This window comes from Drosophila bipectinata, chromosome 3R (genome assembly GCF_030179905.1).
Source record: "Drosophila bipectinata strain 14024-0381.07 chromosome 3R, DbipHiC1v2, whole genome shotgun sequence".
In the NCBI taxonomy this organism is placed as follows: Eukaryota; Metazoa; Arthropoda; class Insecta; order Diptera; family Drosophilidae; genus Drosophila; species Drosophila bipectinata.
This window is the reverse complement of record NC_091739.1, coordinates 7,471,522-7,496,373: the sequence shown is the minus strand read 5'-3', so window position 1 is coordinate 7,496,373 and position 24,852 is coordinate 7,471,522. Positions and strand designations below refer to the sequence as shown.

The window sequence follows — 24,852 nt, the reverse complement described above, 5'->3', positions numbered from 1 at the left end:
ATATTACTGACTTAAACAAGAAAACCAATTAAAATGAAGTTGAATCAAATAAGTGCCACTATTACAAATACATAAGTATTTCATTATTTTACCATTTCTGAAAACAAATAGTGTAAAAGATTTTTTTTTATAAAATGTCAACATCACTTTGCACTATATTTTAATTTGAAATATTTCCCTTGAAAAAAGATGAATATAAACTAGGAAAAGTTTTCACCCTAAAGCGTATGCAACAATTTGCTGCAACTTTGTGCTGCATGCAATTACATAATTCAATTAAAAAAGTTGACAATGTTAACGGGTTTCCGGTGCTAGGGTAGATGTCGCAAAATGTCAATGAACAATTCAATTAAACGCTACGCACATGCCAATATCGAGGCGAGGGAGCCGTCCTTGAAATATATGTATAGACATACAAAAAGGAAATATGGAAAAATAAAAAGCTTTGACAGGAAAAAGTGAGAAATTTTGGGAACAAACGAGAATATGAAACGGATATTAATGATGGGCCCAAAGAAGAGGACCAACCAGGGACTGTTACAAATCAGGAAACAGAATTCTATGGTGCATAATTAATTATGCCAGCAATTACGCGGCCAAGGACCTCGTCCTTGAGAAGCACGTGCCTCGGAAGCCCCTGTCCACCTGCCAACATTTCTATTGTTGACAAATTAATGCGAGGCTCGAATTGAATGCAAATAATTTAACCAACACGTAGCCCAATCCGGTCAATGCCCATCAACATTAATTTCGTTGACCATTTGGGGATGAGAGAGGATTTGGGAGAACACAGGACCCGTGTCCATTATTGTCCATTGTCATCGGTTTCCAGCTGATCCCAGTTTCTTCCTCAGCAGTCATTTCAATTGGACTAAAAGCTATGGAAATCTTTTGGAAAAAAACCCCAAGTTCGAATTGAAACTAGTGTTTGAACTTTATCTTTTTGTGCTGACGGCCAGAACTTTCGGGCGGCAGTGTGATGTCGCTGCACATTGTCGACAAGTTTTTGCCTTCCATTTGTTGTCCTTGCGCCTTGGCATTGGCATAATGAAAGCCCCCTCTCTCGCTATGGAGGAATGAGAATACGTTCTGGCTATTGGAAATAAGCCAACACAATTTTAATAGCAAAAAATTGTTATAAATGCAATCAGCCAAGTGACAGTGAAAACTTTATGACCGAATTCTGCAACTGTTTTGATTACACAAGAAATAAATTATTAGAAAATGGAATTATTGAGGTAAGTTTGTACCTAGAGTTCAGAAAAAATAGAATCTTTGAAATTGTTTTTAATATTATTAAAAATCCATAAAAAAACCGAAGTCCTAGGCACTTAAATCAAGTGCTTCACTTTTATTTCTTGTGGAATTCGAGCTCTAGTCCCTGCATTCGTGGCGTCGCCTTGGTCTCACAAAGGCAATTGCCAAAACGCTGTAGTTACCCGGTATTTCAATAGTGTCCTGATATATGCATGAAAAATGCATAGAAAAAAATGGCGCAAAGAAATTGTTGCGCATTTATTTTCATGGCCACCGGAAGCAGTCTGTAGTCATGCCCTGGAACTATCTATGTTTTTTCCGCAACCGTCTCTAGCTATGATATTCAAACGCTCTTTGCCGGCGACTTTATATGCATTTTAAAATTTGTTTTCATAACTTTGTTATGTCTTGCCAAAGTACACTCTTAAAATGTTATTTAAATAATGGCCTGGACTGGGTCGGAGTCTGGGTCCTGGGCTGGCTCGTTTGGAAAGCCAATCAAAATACCCATTTCCCGAGGTAGATTGCGAAAGTTTTCACAAGTCATGGCAAACGTGAAACTGACAGGTATTTTGAGTACACATTCATACATTTATTACGCTGCACATTTGACTTTGAGTTTGGCTTGATAAACACGGCCAGGAAGCAATTATGTGGATGTCTGGTGTGTTCAAACAGAAAAATAAAGATAAAATCGCCCTGGCTCCGTTTCAGTGGCCATCAATGTCAAGGACACTCGTTGACTCTCGACAGGCACCATTCGCACTTACGCCGAACAGTTTCATGAGTCCTTTACTGCCATCCTGTCTGTCGGCTACGAAAAAAGCTACAAGGATAAGATAAACTGCAAATGCGATACTGAAACACAGGCCAAAACTTTGACCTCACTGATTCCTTAGTCCTCGCATAAACTGATTCAGATTCCTAGAGCACATGGTTATTATAATCGTCTGCCAATTTGACAAGCCTATCAATTGAATTCCGTTTGGGACTCGGATGCCCCCAAAGTATATCTCAATTATGGCTGTATGCAGGGTCAACTTTTTCCCATTGATTGAGTCCTCACAAATTGGGTTTATTGTTAGTATTAGTATGCGATTTCCGCTGGGTCAGTGTTCCGAATAACGCTTTATTCAGATAAAAAAACGACTGAAGTAATAATATTTGGAATAAACAAGAACAAGCTGATTGTCACCTAATGTGAATGGAAAGAAAGCAAGTTGCTGAGAAAGCCAATTCCTTTTAGTTATTTTTGGTTATTAAAGTTCAAACATCCATATTATTGTTAGGAGTTATAATATTTCGAAAGAGTCATTAAAAATTTAATAAAAATAACAATAAATAGATTTCTTCGGGGAGTTTCAGTTTTTATGAACAGTAAAAAAACAATATCTTTGGCCACCTTTAGTGCTTGTCTGTTTCCTAAAAGGAAATTTCCCTAAAAGGAAATTTTCTCTTAGCCTTTGAACGCTTTTTAGTTCCCTCTTAAAGATTAAATACTGGTTTTGCACATTAGGTGGCGAAATTTTGGTGGCTAGCCTTTATGAATGAATCTCTAAAGATTAATATTTTTAAGTTTGTAGTTTAGAAAGCGTACTCACATCCGCAAATGGCATTTATTTTATAGATTTTTTTAAAAAGGCTTCGTATTTTATTTTATTCTTTACCAATATGTAAATCATGTTCCCTTTCGTTACTTTAAGGAACATTAGTAAATTGCTTTAGGAAAACATGAGAATGCGAATAATATCATGCATTCCATTAAACCTTCTCTAAGAAAGGCAATGTTAATTTAAATTTCGGCCGAGTTCTCAACTTAGTTGGAAATTATTTTGTTCTTTTGGCTGTTTCATGCAAAAAAAAAAGTTTGAATTGAAAACATAAACAAAATAAAGTCGTGCTAACAAGGCTTGATTTCTCGGAGATTTCCATCTCCCTGGCTTCTCTGAAAGCTAAGACAATGTCGCTAAGTTGCTGACTTAAATTGTTTTGGAGCCCCCTTGGCCGCCTCTGCCCATTTTTGATGCTTCATTTTTATGGCTTGTACAGTTGCAGCTGCTCGAGGTAGTAAATAATTGCGGCGTGCTGGAATTTGCCGTTTCTTATGAGCGGGGCCGTGCTGGAACCCCTTTGTTATCGCCCGGCCAACATGGCGTATGCGCAATTACGTATACGACATGTAGGCGCTTACATTAAACACTGACCGCTGTCTAGTCCAGCTTCTGTCAAGTGTCCTCGTAGGGCAGTCATAAAAATTCCACAATGTTGATTTTAATATATCCTTAATGGGGTGCCATAAAAAAGAGTTGATGTCCAGTGCGAATAGTTGCAGTTAAAGTAAACTTCATTGACTTGAGAATGCCCTAGGTCTGCCATTTGCGGATTATCCCAATGCCAAAACAATTCTCGAATCCTTCACGTGACTTACCAGGCTTTATGGCCCATTTACATTCAATCGTAACTTATTTCCCATTGGTGGCTTGTTTAATTACCAAAGGCCATATGCCCGACTTCTTCGGCTATTAAGTGAACTTTTTCAAATTTATTGAATTGAACTGGGCGCGTTAATTGAATGGGTTTCCTTTTCGGAGCCTGACTCAGGCCAAAGAAGGATCCGTCTCTCGGAAAATATTCATAAATCTATTGGGGCCAAAGGAGCGGGTGAAAGCGGCCAAGTGAAAGTCATTTAAAAAGTTTCCCAATAATAAGGCAAACGCAAACAAGCCGGTCAAGGTGAGGCGGGTCCTTTCGGTGAAAATGAATTCAATATTAAAGCTCTCAGATAAGATACTCGACGGCTTGCAAGGGCGGACATTGAAAGTTTCTTTCTGCATTTACATATATGCATATATTTGTATTAACAAAGTCTACTTGTTCGGTTCTGTTCAGGCCGAAAGGGGAAGCCAGCAGGATACTCGAAATGAGTTATGTGCCCGGCATCTAAATACCATTTTGACCAAAAGTTTCTCTGGCTCTGGCTTGTTGGCTCGCAGGAAGTGTAAACATGTTCGCAGGTGTCGAAAGCTGAGTCAAGTTTTGGCCAAGTTTTTGGGGCCAGGCAAATGGCCAATTTAATTAGTTTTAGGTTTTTTTTTGTTGGCCACCTTTGTTGGGTATGGCTTGAAACAAAGGCCATAAACAGTTTTCAATTTATTTAAGCGAATATCCTGGCCATCAGGCTAAGAACAAAACCAGCGAGAGCTGCTGCCAGTTTGAGGTCCTGGCTGAGGATGAAATAAACGAAATGTAATCAAGCAGATGGCTGCTGTCCCGATTCATTCCCCTCAATTTCACTCTGCGGTTTTTGGTTAGCCGCATCTGCGAAATTAAAGCGATTTTCATACATTTTGTACCTTTGCCGATCGAGTTAAAAAGTTTGCGGTTTGCGGTCCTCGACTCCCAATTATTTATTTTTATTTTTGTTGCGACTTCCAAGGGAAGCTTAATTTCTGTATTTTATTGCTAAAGAAGTACACGGACCTCTGGCACAAGGAATTCACTGTACATGCCAAAGAACTTGTCACATTGCCGTGGTGACGGCACATACAAAATATTTTCTTTGACCTGTGAAAACTTTCGGTTTGGGGCATTTCTGGGGTCTGGGTCGGCTCCTTTTAAAAGGTCACTCGGCTGCCAAAATGGCTTTGTGCCGAAAAGTTAGGCAATAAAATTTTGCGAGTGGGCGGAAGCCCTGTATGAAAAAGGCCGAGCAAAGGGTTTACATATTATGATGGATGGCGGTTCCTAGGACTCCGAACTGGACTTGGAGGTGGGTCGGCCTAAAAGACCGAACATTCTGTTAATGTGTGTTTGGTTTTATTAGCTTAGGATTTTAAAGGTTCGAAAAGGGATGAATTTTATATTGTGAAACGTTAGAAGCAAACTTATCATATCCTGGAAATTAAAAAAATATAAATATCCTAGTTGAATGTTCTTTTGTAAAAGGTTTCAGCATAAGCTCTTGGTTGTTTCTCAACCTTTAGGAAAACGCTGTCCTTACTAAAAGCTTTGAAGCTTTCGTCCTTTTTGGGAAAAGCACCTGGATGGTGAAAAATTTTCGTAGGTATCCAAATATTAAGTAAAAAACATTACCTAGAAGGACATTTTAAAGCTTTTGGGATTTTTTGTTGGGAAAGTCTATTTTCATATAAAGATTGAATAAATATATTATTCTGTTTAGAAATAATTTTCTCGAGGTAATTAATGGATTTAAAATGAAATTATTTTAGTAATATATATATTTAGTTTTATTTTTTTATTTTAGTCTATTTTATATTTAAGCTGTAGTATTTTTTCTTTTAAAAAATTAAAATATTCATTTAATGGGACTACCTTTTTTAAAGTGCAAACTCGGCATACCGCAAATCTGATTCCCAAAACTGAGAAATTGTTTCTCATTTATGATAAGCTGCTCAAGTAATTAAAATGCTTTCAATATTGATGAAAAAATGGGCCAAAGCCCAGGGCATGTTTTTTGTCAAAGATTTCGGATTGTCGGAAGTAAATTGGCCAGTCACAAAGGCACGGCGAGCAGCAACAACACCATGCAGAGTAAATATTTTCTTGCCACACACATAATTAAATTCCTATTAAATGTCGAAGGCAGCCACAAAAATAAGTAGAATATAATGGCATTTTCAGGGTGCTGCCAATGAAATGAACGCACAAAGCCCGACGACGAGCGCCGACAATGAGAATCAAATTATCAACATAATGGCAGCCGGGAATACAGGAACCACAACGGGAAGGACGAACGGAAGGATGTTTGGTCCTATAGCCATACATACCTATATACATACTTGGCTTGTTCATTCATAAATTGGTTTAAGGTGGGAGGGCTAAAGACACGTGTACGTAGAAAGCTTTTAGTTGCCTAATTAGAGGGTGTCGGGTTAAATGCCTGGTATTTGATAAAAATAGATAGCAGCTACATGTAATAAAAGGATGAATTCTAAAATGGTTAGGGTTCATTTTAACCAGAAATCGGTCAGTTTACAAAGTAAACATTTGAAGAAAAACATAATATAATAAAGATAAGTAGTTAAATAATTAGAGGGTAACCAAACATAAATGCCGTCTGATTCTGTCCTGCCTTTTTAAACAATCCATGTATAACTACCAATTCTATGTTCATGCAATTAATGACCCAATGTACTGGAAGTAATTATCATTTTCTCTACTTCAAATGTCCAATTATTTATTTTATCTCATTTAGGCCCCACAGGCTGACCAAAGTGGACGGCAAATGTGGGCTTGAAATGGTAGTTCCAGTGATATATTAGCGGTGTCCACCAAGCGTGTCCTTGGCTATGTCAACAGCGGACTAAATCGCTGGTGGATAGTCGTGTAATGCAATCAATTACTCAATAATCCCCAAACAAAACTTTGCATAAACAAAACGGCTTGTCGAAAGAATGAGAGCACCAGTAAAAACAACAACTCCACTAACCGGCAAAGAAAAGGCACGACATTAGGTTTAATAACAAAAATCAGCTGTTTAATGTCCTGGCACTCTCAGGACATCTATCCGAATCACTCTCTCAAAAGCTCAGTTGCCGAGTGAAGCTTTCTAGGGCCATGTGGGGTAGCGGGTCAACGCTGCGTATGCGTTACGTTTCACTTTCGCTGAACGTCGCCGAAGTAACTCAGCTTCTGTCTTTGGCGGCTGCTGCGACCCAATCAGGCTCGTTTCGTTTCGATTTCAGTTTCAATTTTAGTTCCCGTGCAAATCCCGAGGCGTCTGGTCGTGTCTCCGGACGAGTCGAGTCGAGTAGAGTCGCGTCCTGTCACATTTCCCCGCATTGAATCGCAGGCGCGCGCGGATTTCGATTGCTATTGCCCTGCTGCTGCCCCAAAAAGTAGGCAACGCGAATTGTGCAAGAATCCCCCACCAAAGCTGACTCCGGGGCCACCGCAAAGCGTGCTCCTCAGCAGTGCCTGTGCATTGGTGTTTAAAGCTTTAATTTGGCCAAGACGTAAGATTTTTATGAATGAACCAGAGCGTTGGTACAATAGGACCCGGGTAGGCCTGTCTTTTGTGGTAATTGTGTTCGATGTGTGAAAGTCGAGGCGTGCCAAGCATATCAAATATCAATACTCGGTCGGAAGGACCAACCATTAATGAGCTATTCCTCTGAAGGCAAATGCTTAATTCTATATAACTTTGTCTGCACCTTTAAGTGTCTAAAAGTAGAAAAAAGTTTAAAATTTAACCAATAATAAAGGCTAAGAGACTTAAACTTTTGAACAATTTTAACGTTTAGTGTTGAATATTTAAGAAGTTAGCGAGAGCCTAAAAGGTATAAGAAACCTATTAAGCTATATTTATTAACATAATCTTTATATTCTTATATTATTCTTATAAAAAATATAACATAAAACATCATAAATTAGTTCTCTGTAAAATTGATAAAAATTGTCCCTAAGAAGCAGATCAAAGCTTTAGTTAAATAAACCCCTTTCAAAACCGAGAGGCTCTATGAGTTAACCCACATAGTGGCTATATCATAAGGTTATTTTACTCACGTGCCAGGCCTTTTGAAGCAGCAACTGAGTAAGCCACCCAGAATCCCAAAGATTATAAAAGCCTCTCTAGGCCTTTGACTAAATGTGAAAAATTTATTTGGGAATTTCTCTCCTGTCGCGCCAATGGAGTGTCATTGTTGGGGTTGCTGCTGTTGTTGACCCGGCTAATACGTGATCAGATCACACAACAAACCGCAACAGCAACAGCAGCAGAAAAGATGGTGGAAATACCTTTCCCTGGCCCTTTTGGCTTAAACGTCGCCATGGCTGCCATTAAAGATGACACACGCCAGCCGGCTGACGCCTGCTTACATTACGAGTACTCGTAAGGCATTCCGATTTCAATTCCACCAACGCCATAGCCAACGTTAAGGCCAAAGCCAAAACCGCCATAGCTCATACGCACCGTAGGCCGCCCGCTCGCCCGCTGAGCTTAATTGCCGAATATTTGGGCGAAGCACAACAAAGACGTTTAAGCAATTTGCCACCCCGAAAAAAAATCGTTTACATTTTTCAGTGAAACTTGTGGCAGGCAAGAAGACGATGCCGAAGGATATATGAGACTGGAAGTCTACAATTACCAAAGAACATCCTTTTTGACACACGGCATAAGTCAAACGGTCGAAGCGTTTTAATTGCCACCGGCAGAAAGGACTTCCTTTGCTTGAGAAGTGCGTGTCCTTGTGTAGTCTGTGTGTGTGTGTGTTAGTGTGTGTGCGCGTTCGTCTAAAAGGTGTGCGAGTGGCAGACGGGCAAAGGAAAGGACCTCGTACAGCCCAAATCCCCGGCCAGACAAGCCTGTTCGGCCTTTCGGTCGACAACCATCAAAGAGGCTTACGTGCCCAATACCCGATACCCCGTCCAGTGACCATTGGGCAGTGTCTAGGACGAACAGACGCCACACTCTCACACATCTGGATCTGGCGAGTCGGGTGAGTGTGCTTCGCAATTGTCGGCCGTTAGCTCGTGTTACGTATACGCCATGTTCCAAAGCCATGCTCCGATGACTGGGAAGTCAGAAGAGGCAGTTCAGAGCCATAACTCATTGTTTCACACTAAGTTGGTACACAAAGAAAAACCAAAACACTGTTATCGGTTTAAACTGATTTAAGTTTTCAGAAATCCGGGTTTCTGTATTAGCCATGAGATTTTTATAATAATCCGCACTGGGACGGCCATACCTTCGGCCATCTTGAAGCAATTTGTGGAACGACTTGTGGATAGATTACCCAACAATCTTCATGAAAATTGAAAATTAAAGTATTTCAAATTTTTCCTGGGTAGCCCCCTAAAATAGTGGGGTTTTTGAGTATGACCCCATATCTGTGGAACGCCATATCTTTCGTATCATTAATGTGATTCTTGGTGGGAAAACCTTAAACAATCTGCATCATAATCCAAAAACCAAATATTCTTTAAACTTTTTTATGTTTTTTTTTTTGCATGAACTACAAATTTGTATTCCTGGGTATTTGGAAAGAATAAATTCCCAACACAAGTTCCTCACTTGGAAGTCATGGCCGAAAAGGCGGCCGCTTGTTAGCCAAATCAACCTGCTCGTTATGACAATAACCTGAAGAAGCAGCATCCACTTGGCCAAAAAGACAAAATAAAATAAAATAAATGGGGTTTCGAGTGCGAAGCAAGATAAAGCCAGGAGTTTACGCGAGAATCGAGTGACAAACTCACACGAAAGTTGAACCGACAAATTTCTCAAGAAATAAAAAATTTGATTTCCCCCGGGAATGAGCTACTCAATAAAGTGTCTCACAAAAAAGCAAACAAAGGAAGACATGTGGCAGAGGAAATGAAAAGGTTAATAGAATACCTTCGGTTGGTTATATGTCTACGATTTACATGTCACGTGGCTGTTAATAATGAATGAACCCTGAGATGGGTCAAAGTAGTGTGCTTTTTGGGGAATCGAACAGGACAGCCGCTAAATTGAATGAAAAGCCAAGGTGTTTCCAGTTGATAAAGAGGCTTTTGAGGCGGCAACCAGACATTAAATATTTGATAAGAAAAGAGCTCAATATTTTATATGTCTAGTCGCGCCTTTTTTGAAGGATTCAAAGAGGCTTAAAAGTTGTTGACTAAAAAACATAAATTCTTTAAAAGCGCTACGATAAAATCTTGTTTAAAATGTAATTTTAAGTAAATCTCGATAGAGGACGTTTATAACTTAAGTTTATCGTAACAGTTTCGAACTAAAGTAAACATCCCTAAAGTATTTCCTTAAGCAGAAAGCTTTCCTCCAGTTCACATATCGCTTAAGCGAGGGCCATTAAGGATTATCTATTAACCCAGTTCTCTAGTTTCTCGCCGCCGAGTCAGATCCTCTCAAGGCCAAGTCTTTAAATTAACGAATACAGTGTATTCTGCAAATGTATCCTAATTTTGTTTTCAGACTCCCGTCAAGTGCGGCAACTTCTTAGCTGAACTTAAGCAGCTCTCCTCGCATCTATGCGCCTTCGCGTGCCGTCTGCTTGTCCTCAAAGTTTGCAACTTGTCGCATACACGACATAAATCCACACACATAGACAGCCACGTCCACAGAAGCCAAGTACTTTACTATAAGTATGTATACAAGGCCTATCCACGGGCTTTGGAGACAAAAAGTTCTTGCTAAGGACGTTTTTTGTTTGGAATTTTGATGTGGTAGGAGCTAGGGGTTGGGTGTAGGCAGGGCCATTGGGTGAATATCTCAAGTTGGAGCGCTTTACGAGAGGCTGTCAAAAAGCCAAGTGAGACATTTGTTTTCACTGTCTTTACAACTTCCGGCTTGTCGCTTTAACTATGCTGGATGCTATACTCTGGTGCTCTAAAAATGTTTGCATGGCTGCTCCGTAAAGTATGTATGCAACAGCCCGCTGAGCCTTAACAGGTTTTCATCAGACCTGAACACATGGGGATAAACCTACACCTATATGGATATACGTATTACATTTGTACATTCGTTCCACTTGGCTCGGTCGGAGCCCATCAGGCATGTCTTCTCGGAAAACGACAGCCCAGTGGGATAAAAGTAACATAACATCATGTTTGTGTAATCATTAGACAAGGATACTCGCCCATCCATCCGCACAGGCACACATTACCGCACTGAAATGCACAAATCAATGCCACATTGTGTCCTCCGCTCCCAGTTATCCTGTTTGCTTTTGTTCTCGGAGTCAAGGCTTTGACGAAATGTTAATCAAATCTCTTGTTCCAGCCAGAAAAAGACAAAAAGGCAAAACCTACTGATGGGGAGGGTCGGCATTGTTGTTTGCGTTGCAATCTGTTCGGGTGTTAAGTAGATTTATGCCACTCCATTATGCTATTCAGCATTGGAGAGTCCAATTAAAGGTGCCCCTTTCGAGGCCCTTTAAAAAACCTTCCACTTAGCCAGGCAATAACAGGGCACCGGCTCCGAAAGCATCCTTTTTATTTAATACGAAGCTTTTGTGGAAAATTAAAAGGTAAAAAAACAAGCTAAGCCGAGTCTTAAATACCCTTTACAAAAATACAACTTCAAAAGATTAAATTTCTTCAAAATATTTAATGAATACCGTAGCAGGGAATACGCTTTCGGGCATTATTTTCTTGTCTTTTATGGGGCTGCATTTTATGCGTGGCTCATCCCACAGAAGAGGAATCTCCCGTTCTCTATACTGGGATATTTTAAAAGAAACTCGTTACTCAAATCTGAAATGCCAGTGGAATGCTAATGAAATGATGGGCGTGGCCTTGTCTCCGCCCCTTTCGGATCCCACCGCCCCTTTCGGGTTGGCTGCTTTTCAGTTGACCTAAGCGGCTTTCCAAAAATGTATGTTAATTTTTCCGTCTGTTCTTTATATTTGATTTTTTTTCGAGAAAATTTCCGTAATTATTTCTTGGGGATTTTTTAGCCCTTGCCTCGTGTCCCATTCTTTGAATCAGCTGGAAATCGTTTATTAAATTTTTTATAAGCTGCCAACGCATTTTTTCTGCCTTCCCATGGCATTTAAATTTTTATGCTACCGCTCTGTGTTTGCTTTAGCATTTATTTGTATTTTTGGCCAAATACAAATTGGACATAACTTGGGGGTGGAGGAAAATATCATAATATTAAATGTTTATTCCGCGTTTAATGAATTGAATATTTATTCGTTTTTTTTGCGGTCAAATAATATAAATCCTGTTTGCTGTCGGAAATTTATTGCAATTTATGTTAGATTCTCTATGTGGTTAATTTATGGAGTCGTATTAAAAAAATATATATTTACAGTGACTATAAATAAAAAGCGCCTAAAAAGGGGATTATTATTTATTTCTATACGCTCTTTTTGCTAATTAGTAGCTATTAATCATTGCATATCACAGAGAATATACAATTTTACTGCAAGTAAATCAATGGCAACTGTGAAAGGCTTTAATACAGATTTCATATAGAAATGCAATATTTTGTTCTATCCCCAGTGGGTTTCTTTTTTCACAGCAATAGTTATATCAAATTGTTTATCCTGCGGCTAAAATGTTGACTTTCTCCCAACTGAGACAAGCAAAAAACCAAAAATGAAAAATATTTGCCATTTTCGGTGACCCACATATCCATTTCATATTCGACACCCAACTGCATCTAATTCAGAGTCCCGAATTGTACTTGTATTGCCCCGCACATTTGTTTACTTGCCACACACACACACACACTCCTGCAATCTGCTTTAATGCCATATTACGGAAAGCTGAATGGAATTGAAAACGCAAAAAGAGAGACTCAAAACGGCAACACACGAATACGCACACGTATTCACATGCACACATGAATAGTTGAGCGCTGGGCGAATGCGTAAACAGTCAACAGAAGGAGGAATGAGGATAAGAGCAGGGTGCAGGAGGCAGGAGGCAGATGGCAGGACTCGGGCAGTAGGAGGCATGCGGCATGAGGCAGGAGGAAAAGGAGGAAAGTGGATCGGAAGCACAACAAAATTTTTCAAAAATAAAATCACGCTGTAAACAGACAAAAGAAACCGGGATGGCAGGAGTAACAGCTGGCTGGCAGGGTTGAGAAAAAAAATAAACAATCAACTCTGAATAGCTTAAGTCAAAGGTTACGACTATCTATACCCGGTACTTAAAAAAAATCGCTTGATTTAAGGGACAAGTATGTATAAGTAAATGTCTATATGATCTATTGGTAAAATAATTTCAAAGGCCTTATAAATATTTCATGCTATTTCAAACCAAACTCCTAAAATCTATAAAGCAGAACATACCCTTTTTTTATTACAAGTACCGGGTATCGAAATTTCTAATGGAGTCTTAGTTGGAATTTTTGAATGTAGAAAAAGCTGAGCATACAAGTCGGAATATATATATGTATGTATGTATACATCGTGTACAGCAGGATGTCTGCATCTTCCATTTGCCTTTTGTCTTTAAGCGTTTATTTCGAGAGACAAACTTTTTGCTGGCAGCCATTGTTTTCGTTTCACAGCCGCCCTGTTGTTCGCTCCCCAGCGCTAATTTATCTTGTCAAATATGATTTAATGCCTTGCCACGCCCACTTGCACACACCCAACACTCGCCCTTTGACGGTATAAAGAATGGCTGCAGCAACAGCCACAAGCTTAGCATTTATGGCAGGAGCTTAGCCACTCCCCGCCACGGCCAATATTCCAATTTACTGGGAATTTGTTAAGCGTAATGATAAACGATGCCATTATTTGTGGTGTATGCAATTGCAGTTTAATGCGTGAAATTATAAATTCGCATTTGAGTCCGCCCAGTGCCCTAACGAGGCTTATTATCCACATAAGTACAGAAAAGGGCGGCCTCTGGACTAGCAATTGATTGATAATATTTTGTAAGCCCCACACAGCAAAAAGGATTTCAATTATTTGGGGCACATCCTGTCGTAGAGAGTGATAATCCCCCAATTTATGATGAAAATGATGATGAAAATATATGCCTTCATGCCATATTTACTGTGCGTAATTATGCTCGTCGTGGTTGTGGCTTGACGGTGGCGTATACGTAATGTGGTGAGCTATTGACGAACTCTCCGATGGTCGAGCAGCCATTTAAATTCCATTTAATGCAATTGCTGTAATTAACTAGAAAATGCATTTAAATGTCAATTATGCCTGGTAAAGACCATCATAAAGGGGTGGCCTGCTTTGACAGTGGAAATTAAAGTTTCCTTTCCAAATTAAACATAAATATTTGGAGGTTCACATTAAAGCTACAAACATTGAATAATATATAACACATCTTCAAGCAACTTGAACTTAAATTCTTCCATCTGCCGGGCAATAAAGAACTTAATTTTCATGCCACTGGCAGTGCATCGATTAATTGGGCATTGATGATGATAATGACCGCAAATTGCCGAGAAGCAAGATCCTAAATATTTCTCTTCTCGCCAGGAAGCAATTACCACCATTCTGTGGAATTAGGGGAGAAGCCAAGGAACAAATTAATGGAGCTCTGGCCGTGATTTATGCAGTCCAAGCAGGTGCCAGACATCCAATGGGTAGACTTCTAATTGCATTCATACATATACACTGAAGTTGCCGCAGGAGGAGGGCTGTACTTGGCCAATGGTGGTCAACTTGAGGTTTCCTTTAGAACGGGACAAGCAGGACTTCGCTGACGATGTCATTAAATGAGCCTAATTAGCGTGGCCCCCCAAAGGGTCGAGAGCTGATGCCGCTGTTTTGCGAGTCAACACAAATTAACAGTCGCAAATAAATGCGACCTTTAATTAAAAACTGGCGCGGAATCAAAATTGCAATCCTAAGCATTAAGTCAAACAGCAACCAATCCGAAGGATCCAAGGATCCAAAGGATAAGAAACGGGCCAAATACAACTAAGGCAAGGGGAGCCAAACAATTTAATTTCACCTAACTGTAAACAAAGGGCCAGAATCAAAGCCAAAAAACGAAGGCGATGCCAAAGTCAAAGTCAAGCCAGTTGAGCGCGCCATTTTCCAACAATTACGCAATAAACAACAGTCGGGGACCAGGTCCTGAGCAGCAGGAACCCAACAACCAGGACTAGAACCGAGACTAGAGCCCGGACCATGAATGAAAACGTAAATTGGAGAAAACACGTTCTGATTCGGAGAAGGCACAAGGAAGTCTTTAAAATATCACAGCTTGGCCTTTCCCCAATTTAACTTTGCCAGTGTTTGCCTTCACTCCTTTCTCCTCGTCTCCTTGGGACCCTTTGGAAGTGAAATTCATTTCTGGTCTGGCTGACAAGGGAAAGCCCCAGAGTGAAGGGGTTAAATGTGGAGCTCGCCGGGCCTGAAAGTGTGACACTTGGCCTAGGCAAGCGCCGAAAAGGGATATCCCGGCCGGGTCGCCTTATGTAAGCAAACTGGCGAAAAGCAGAGATATGGTATGTCAGCTGCAAACGGGTAAGACAAAGCCAAAACTGAATAAAGTTATTTAACAGCAACTGGATGAGGCTCAAGAAGAGGCCTTGGTTTCCAGTATATGGGTTGTAACTTTGACATAAAAGGTACTGAACGACCAACATCTAAGGAGCTCGGTACTTGTAAAAAACGTCCTAAATTGGATGTATTCAGAAAATTCTGCCCTGTTAGTATATTTTTTATTCAGGATTACCATTCCTACCTTTGAGGATCTACTTAGTGAAAACTGAATCACCAGAAATATTATACAACAATGATAAGCCAGAAATAGCTCCTTAACCTTAAGAGATCAATACTAACTCTGAAAAAAAGGTTCTCCCAGTGCATGTTTTCTCAGGGTCGTAATTAATTATGTCAAGACTTGACTGAGTGTTCTCACTGCATAATTAAAGTCACGCATGCGAGTTCAATGAACTCATTAAAATGCTCGGTAAACCACGGAACGGAGCAGAAATATTAATGGGGCGTCGGCTCATGACATACGAGTTGGAAATCCTTTTCAGTTTCCTGCACAAAGGCGGAAGACTAAGCCAGAACGCCGCCAAAAAGTCATAAACTTGTCACACACTTTGTAATCTCAGAATGCGGTCGGAAGGTCCTCATTTTGTAAAGTATCTCTCTCCATTCTACCGGCTCTTCCACTTGGCTAGATGCCATGGGAACTGCGTGCTGATTTCCCAAAAAAAAAAGAATAAATAAATAAAATCCAGTAACCGAAATTCATTAGGCTAGCAGCCGCTGGGAAAACACTCAACGTTGTTGTCTGGCAGCCGCAATCTTCACACTCTGTATCCGCCAGATACATATACACTCGGCCATTTATTATCTCCTGCAATTTGTCAATGTCGCACTCAAATAAATTCATTAAAGCCCATTCGCCAGGACGTTGCCATGGCGGCAACGTTGGCCCAATTAAAAGTTTTCACACGTTAACCGGAAATGTGCGACAGTTCCGTCATTTCCATTTGAATGTTAATGAGCTAACTGGACAGAGACCGTGTCGCATGTGGCCTAAACGTGTCGCAAAGTGGCAACACCGTCAGCAATTGCAATGCAACAAAAGTAACAAAATCTGCTGGGAAAAACTTTGCGTGTTTAGCGGACACGCCTCTTTAAAGGGGGTTACAAAGTTTCTCTATTTGTTTCAATTTTCCCCGCCGGCGTGTTTTTTCAGGACCCTAATACGCTTACAAGTGCCCCCAAAAATAAAAAGTCCTCCATCCACACATGAGGGCATACTTTGGGCCAACAGTTTTCATTGCATTTGGCGCTGCTTTATTTTTCGGGCCAGGAACTTTGCTCAACAAGTTTTACGCATAGTTTCGCTGTATTTCAATTAGAAAACGAAACGTGCTTCAACCTAATGGTGGGAAGTTTAAATTCATTAAATTTAATTAATTTAATTAATCACTTCCTAGCGTAGTATTTATTTCTTGCCGAGATTTCCTAAGGGAATTTAGAGTGTATCTTGCTATCCTCCCTTGGAAATCAGTTTCTAAAAATACTTAGACTTGGCAAAAAGGAGGCTGATACCTGTCAACAAATATCACCGAAACCTTTCCCATATGTCAGATGAATACCAATCCGCCCTAGATGGCCCCAAGCCAAGGATCTAAGACATTATGTGACAGCCAGATTGTCGCAGTTATTTCAGAACTAAGCCAAAAAAACTGAACACAGAGAGAGGCTTAAAAGAAAGGACATAACACCCCACATAGCTTCACAAAAGGACATCTCCGCCCTGACTAAAAATTCAATTAACCCGATTGGTGGAGGACACCCACGATGACACCTAGTCGACCCTCATGGTCGCCCCATAAAAGCCAAGTGTAGCGGCTTTAACTCAAGGCCGCAGCGCATTAAAAAGGGCTTAGGATACTCTGGAAAAAAAGGGTTGCCGGGCCGCATAAAAAGTCATTAAAAGAGCGCCCAGCAAGTAGCAAGAATGCAATAAAAATCACCAAAGCCAAAGCGGAAAACGGCAAAAACAAATGAATGGGAAACAAAAAATGAGGCAAAAACCAAAGAAATCGGGAAACAGCTGAAGCTGGAAAAACAAATTTGTTTCGTGCGCATAATTAAATTTTTTCCCCGAGTGCTGGAGCGAGAATGTGAGAATATTTTGTGGATCTGGTATGAAATTGCCCAATGTTTATGGCCAAAAGAAGAGGCTCTGCCGCATGGGTTGGGTTGGCCTGGCCTGGCCGAAATTTATGCGCGGGCCACGCTCACCAGACAAGCAAACAGTTTTCGGCTGCATAAATTTAGAGGCTTTCGACCAGCAGCTTTGGCCTGTATGGTAGTTGTTGTCCAACTAATGAGTGGCCACAAGGGAACTCTTTGTGCGTGTGTGTTTCAGTTTGCGGCTTGTCACTTGGGTTAGTTGAGACGTCAAGGAAGTTGAATCACACTTGAAAGAGATGTTGCCAAAATGAGGAATGCAATGAGGAACATACTCTTTAGAGAATTATAATTTTGATCCTAAACATATAGACTCGAGAGATTGTGTCTTATATTCAGGTTTATCCGTCTCTTTGAAAAAAGATAAAAGTTGTTTATATATATATTCGAGTCATAACTAATTGCTAGGATTTTCCCTGGTATTTAATTTCTAAAATCTTTTAATGCATTTCATTCGTAAAATACTCATTTTTTTAATTCCCAGAGACACTTGAATTAAATAACATCCTCTATTGAATTGAAAAAATTCCTTTATCCTTTAAAATTCCTTTATTCGAAAAAATAGCGTTCTCCCAGTCAAGTACCCAAACCTCAGAGCACCTTAAGCAATTCACTTAATTGACCAAGTATCTCCCAAAAAAAAAGAGAACCAGTCGTAAATCATTTACCAACATATACGTATTGAAAGCCATATATATCGATCTAGTGGAAAGCTAAAACAACTTGAACACCGAGTCCCTGGGCACTGACTTTTCCTCCTTTATTACCTTTGAACGGTTTAAGTGGCGGGCTCTTCGGTTCGCGATTCGCGATTTCCCCAAGTCGGGAACTGAGATAAGTAAACATAAGGAGATGAAGACAGTACACAGGACCGAGCAAGGGAGACTTAAACGCAAATCAAATAAAAAGCGAATATAAATTTTAAGGAGCGAGTAGCATTTTCTGCAATCGTCTAAATGCAAATTGCTTTTAACGTGGATTTTGTTTGAAACAGAAACCTAAAGCCCTCAGGCAATGCCATAAATATGTATAAATATATATATTTTTATATGAATGCTGGATATTTACTAAGCATTTAAGGCGAGCCATAGTAAAAAAACAGCATGCCCGCATCCCTGGAGGCTAAATAAAAAGTAATTCAAAAAACTACAAAAACAAACTTAACACCAGCTAAATAAAAACATTCACACACTTTTTCATACACCACAGTATGTTCGTATATGGTCTTGTTTTTGTGAAAATTATGACATTATGAACACATTTTTTTTCCTCTATCTGCGAGCTTTCATTTATGCTTTGCTCAAGTACACTCATATATATTTTTTCTTGAATTTTAATGATGAATTCCAGCGGGTCTGTCAGCACAAAAAGTTTCAGCGTTTTTTTCCTTACATTTCTGCGTACATATGTGCGTGTTGCCCGCCGAGCACAACAAAATTTGCATAAATTCGTGCAAATAATGCGATGGAAATTATTTTAGATTTTTGTTGCCATTACTGCTTTTTCTTTGGTTCTTTTTCGGAATTAGATTTTCCCTCAGGCCGAATAAGCAAATATTGTTTGACAGGCCCAGTCTGGGAATGGGAGGCATCCAGGACATAAACGACTTTGGCATACAACTGAATTTGGTGGAAATTTGTTTATAAAAAAGAACTTCTAATAAGAAAAAAATCACAAGAGTTCCAGAAACTTTTTAATGAAGGTCTCTTTGAATGCAAAAACAGTTTGAAAGGCTAGTGCGGGCCCCGAATCACTCAGAAAACCTTGGAAACTATATTCGTCTAATCCACATGTCTGCCAATGATTTAAGCCAAGGCTAAGCAAACAAAACTCATTAATGTCAATTGGCATTTACGGCAATCAAAAGCACAAAACCCAGAAACAAAAAGGAATCAAACCCAGAACTAAGGCAGTACCGGGCCAAAAGGAGAACTTTTCCTGTTGCCAACAATTACACCACTCAAAGGAAAATCAACAGCAACAACAAGAGGCCCGGTGAAGAAATGCCCAGATAAGACGAAACAAGGAACACGGAAAAAAAATGTTTTGATAAGAAAATATAATTTAAGAAATTTCATTACTTGTTCTAAACAATGTATTCAACATAATTAAGCATAGGCTTTAGCGAAGATGCTTTTATAGTATTTTTTTTATCAAAATAGTTTTATGGCACATTACAATTGAAACTTTAAAGTTTTATTATTTATTATTTTTTATAGAATACAGAATTTGTAGTCTACTAATTTGGCTAATCCTAATAATACACATTTCCTCCATCTATTTATATGGATTTTAAAACTTTTATTTTTTAGAAAATTCTTGAAAATAATATAGCTTTAAGGATTATAGTTTCTTGGAATAAAATATTATTCAAAGAGGATTGTTGCACAAAAAAATGTTACTATTTTTCTGATTCTCAGTGAACATTTCTGGCTAAAACAGAAAGAAACATTTCGTTCATGTTGCGAATTTTGTGCAGACGCCTTCAAGTTCATGTTTTGCCTTTGCTGCTTGCCACTAATTTTTGCACAAACAACAAACGGGCTAAGAGGAAAAAACAAACCGCCCACACAAGCCCATTCGCCCACACCCACCCATACACCCACTATCACGCAAACTCACACAAGCGCGAGCGACCAACACACTATAGGAAATTTGACCACTTTTTCTGGCCAAAAACCATTTTTTGAAAGTTAAAGGATTTAAATAATTTTAACTGCATATCATTCACAATAGATTAATTATTAATGTTGCATACCAGAAATTTTCATAGATGGCGCCACTGCGAAGAAAACAGCTGTTAAAAACAGCTGTTGATGTTAACATTTACATGAGCTTAGAATTTACGATTTTTTGGTGCGATTTTAAAAACACGAATACTTAAAATTTTATGGACAAAATAAAAAGTTTTGAAATTAATACTTTTTTAAGTGGTTTGTATTGTGTGTTTGTGTATGTGAAGTGTCCAAAAAACTTGTGTTGTCCTTTTAATAAAGTGAAAATGTAAGCAGTCTAGCATAAGAAATTTTTAGAAATAAATCACATTTTTAAAAAGAGATTTAAACCAAGTCTGGCGGAGTCGGACAATGTAATTTAGTCCATGTTGTAGATTGTTTAATTTTCTTCAAATGAGTGAAATATGAATATGCATAAAAATGCACTTTCGAAGAAATTCATAATTTAAGGAGGCAACCTCAACACCTTGAATGTGAATCTGTTAGCTGTGAGACTAGTGCAAAACCGAACAGTTAGAATGTTATTTTTAAATAGGGGGCGGTGCCACGCCCACAATTTTTTCATTTCTGAGTTCTTTTGACCATATAAACCCAAATCAAAAATCAAAATTTAAATATCTTGCTTAGTTTTTGAGTTAGAATGTGTTTCTTAAAAAGTGGGCGGTGCCACGCCCACATTTTTTTAAAATATTGAATCTATTGACCATGTGAACTCAAATCAAAAATCAGAACTTAAATATCTTGTTTCGTTCTTGAGATATTATTTTTGGCCAGAAAAAGTGGTCATATTTCCTATAGTGCAACAGCTGTAACGGTAATAAACAACAAAGGACCAACCGAAACAAAAATAACAGCAACAAAAACAAAAACTCTTCTTGGTCCTGCCCCTGTGTGTCTGCCACAAGTTGCGCAAGAGATTTTTGTCGCCAAAAGTAGGCAAGCCGAGCTAAAAACAAAAACATACTTTTTGTAACTTTATCTGCATACATACATACATATATGTATGAATATATGCAAAGTACAAACCATAAAATATATTCCATAAAATCATGGTAAAAATACTTAACAGCTTTCGATAACAGTTTATATTCTATTATGTTTTTTGAAGAAAAATGGTTAACTTATTCTACCCAATGTTTTCAAATAATTCTACACATTTTTAGACAGCGCTAGATCTTATAAAGCCTAAGCTTGACCAAACCTTCTATGACTTCTAACTAGACAATATAATTATAATTTTGCCTAATAAATGCCTAAATATTTCGATTCACTTTAAGAATTATCCTGAATTTTCTGCAAGAATTTTCAAGCAGTAATTGTTGTTAAATCTATTACTCATCGTTAAACTTCAAGGATCAGTGTGTTTTATCTTTTCTGAATATTATTCTACTAAAAACTATAAGCTCAAAAATGTATAAATATTTAATAAAACAGTATACCAATATATTTTGTTCTTGTAAAAATTAAAAAACTGTCATAACAAGCAAATCCAACGTTTAAACAGATGATTTTTTTAGTGCTAACTTGTTTTGACTTTTAATAAAACATTTAAGCGAATTCTTTCATGTTTACAATATACCCCATGGTTCACAGAGATAAAAACACAGGGCAAAACAAAAAAAATCACAAAGTAAAGAAAAATAGAAAAGTGCGCGAATGTGGAAAATTTTTTTCGCGACGCTGCGAGCGCTACATGTGTCACTTTCGCACCCACTCCCACCCACTCGCCCCCATACACCCCACTACCATGAGATGGATACCCAAAACCAGACATGAATAACAGCCAACATAGATAAAAAACCGAGAGTAAGCCCAAAAAGCGAACCCAACTGGCGAGGCCCATACGGTGGCTAAAAGAGGAATCGCCAGTTGGACGTACCACTTCCCTGGGGGCAGGTTCTTATGTAAGTTCGGTCAGAGCACTGCCGCGCCAAGACTCCCAGAACCCGAGCCACAGATTGCAATCGGAACGAAACGCAGAACAATACAATTAAAAGTTTTGGGACTTTCCAAAGATTTATGCGGCAGTTGCCTATGGCTTCCAAAAAATGTCCTTCTGTTTTGGTTAAAAAATTACAGACCTCTATATGCAAACTCTGTATTAAAGTGGTTTAAACTAGCAGTATTGTTGATCTTCTGTCTTAAATAAGTTCCTTTAAAACAACTTGTTTTAACTGGAAAGGAAGTTCAACCAAAACGGGTAGTCTTTTTTAAAGAAACTTAAACACCGCCAGCAAGAAAGAAGGATGTTGAAGACGTTTCCATGTTTTCTTTCCATTAACTGGTGCTTCCATTTGGTGTGCGCACCGAAGCCCAAACCAAAAAGCCGAGGACCCCAGCCCGGGCTCAGGCTCAAAGCGGCACGACCAGATAGCTCACCTTGTGGCAACCGCAATCAAGGTGGCAAACGTTGCCACCGGCAGCGACAGTTCGGTTAGCCGCACTTAACCCCGCTCTGTGCGGGGCGACGCGGCAATTTAAATTGAAATTAGTGCTTCTGCGATTTGAAATACCAGTCAGGCAAAATTCATACATTTTAGTAATGGTTTGGGAAAATAATTTATGTTCTCTACTTTATTCAAGGGCTTAGGCTAGTTGGACATTAAAATATACTTTTGGGACTTAAAATAATGATGAATAACAACAAATATGTATTAGGACTCGAAACAATATTGAAAAAATTCCACATTAGGCATGATTCTAATTGAATGGTGGAGAGGGTCCTAGAGACCAGATACCCAAAAGATAAAACCATCAGCACAAAAGCAGCCCAGGGAGCTAAAAGCAAAGACACTGAAGAGGGCCAAGCGTTCGTCGCAGTTTCCACGACAACCACATAATTGAGTTATTACACTCACTGACAACACTGCCCATGGCGCATATAAATTCACTTCAACGAGCAGCAACAAAAACGAATGGCAAAAAAACCAAAATAGTAAACAAAGAAGGTGGGCGGAAAGAGGGCCTATACGACCTAGCCTGGCCTAAAGCAAATGCCTGCCAATTTGTGAGCATGTGTGGGGTAGATCACGTTGAAGCTCCCATGAGCTACAGCGAAAAATATTAGCAAGTAGATCTGACAACACTGCCACTGCCATAAAATTGTCACTAAGCATATAAGAGTAAGAAGGGTTATCTTCATAACTCACAAAGCATGCTTTATGGCCGAAGGAAAGGTACAGAAATATCATAAAAATTTCTACAATCGCGTAATCCCTGCAAATAATTTAAGAGCATGAATGGGAGATCTTTCAGCGAAGTTTACCCCAAGCCTTAAGGAGCTTTTCTTTAAAAAAAAATATTGGTGGTATGCAGAGAGAAAAATACCCATAAAAAATCCATGATGAATGTTTGCTGTTTTGGATATTTTTGAGAAATACACTTTTTATTAATTAAGCAATACTTTTGCAGATATATTATAGTTTAAGCTGGGCATAAAACCTTTAGCTTAATACAGGATACTGATTTATTATTTTTTTAAAGTACCGGGTGTCGTACAGTTTTAAATGAATTAGGTTTATATTTTAGTCATAAACCATCTTAAAAAGTACCTTCGTTTGTTAATCTTATAAAGTAATTAAGATATCTAATAAACTAACTTATATGTTAAAAAAATTTCTTTTTAAACTCCATACTAATTCCCAGTGTAGGGTCAGCAGAAGGCGTTCATAACCCAAAGCATATGATAAATAAAACACACACACACTTATAGCTAAGATATCCTTGGTAGACGCCTATGTGTGTGTCTGTCCTGAGTGCCATTCCCTCGCACCGAACATTGTTAGTTTGGAGGAGTGGAGGTTAAGAGGAGATGTCGGCGTTGAAGCCGCTGAACTACGACCCGACCTCAAGTCACGGCCCAATGCATATGTATGCGTATTAGGGATGCTTCAGATACACACACACACTATGAGCCACACACCGCACTAACTGTCGTTTGGCCCGTGTCAATATGTATGTAAATAAGCGGGAAAACAAGTGGTTATAAATTTCCAAGGATGATGATGCCGGGCGACTGTCGCTGCCGCTGCGCCATTGCGTATACGCACCATCGACGCCAAAAGCCGTCAACCAAAAATAACGCCACATACCGACTAGCCGGGCATGTGTGTGTGCTTCTATCAAAGGATAAGAGTATGTGTGTTGTATACTGTGTATACCTTAATAATAACGCCCTTAAGAAAGGACGCTGGCGCTACAAACTCAATAACAAAACGAAAATAGGCACCATGACTGAATGAAAGCTTTTTGAGAGGGCGATGGGATAAGGGAGAAAAATAAAATAAAATAAACGTAAACGTAAACATGGCCAAGACGAGATGAGGGTGCCTGGAGCTGATGAGGCTGAAAAAATGGGAAGGAGCAGGATATCTTCCAACAGAAATTCTCGCTTAAAGTAGTCCAACCTAGCCGCCTTTACTTCACTATTATTACTCGAATCCTTGAAAGTTTTTAATATGTTTATTTATATAAACCCCGAGCCACCGTTGCGTCGTCACCGTAGTTTATTACGTCCTTTGGCCTCAAACCACCTTAAATAGGGGTTGTCCACGCACCACTACCACTAAGTTTGAAGCGTTATTACTCTGCTCATAGAACGCCATTAAATTAAAAGCAATTTTGTCGTAGAAAATACTTTAACTTTTTGTGCGTAAGCTCGTTTGGCTGAAAGGTTTTTCATTTTGTCGACTTGCATTTCCCACTTATCCCTGCAGCATTATTGGGGGTTAAAAGGTCAAGTGGTGGGGAAA

The 24,852-nt window shown here is 39.1% G+C and overlaps 1 protein-coding gene across 3 annotated transcripts in view; it reads left to right on the top strand.

The window, feature by feature from the left end:
* The first annotated feature begins 7,059 nt into the window (after positions 1-7,059).
* The window catches only part of LOC108128757 (uncharacterized), a 58,242-nt gene continuing 40,449 nt past the window's right edge, over positions 7,060-24,852 (top strand). Inside the window, exon 1 of one of the 3 annotated variants that reach the window (XM_070281342.1) lies at positions 7,060-7,232. The gene's annotated coding sequence lies outside the window, so the exon portion shown is untranslated. Of the gene's footprint in view, positions 7,233-8,295; positions 8,715-24,852 lie in introns of those variants that run through there. The other 2 variants (XM_070281343.1, XM_070281341.1) reach the window with 2 other exon arrangements.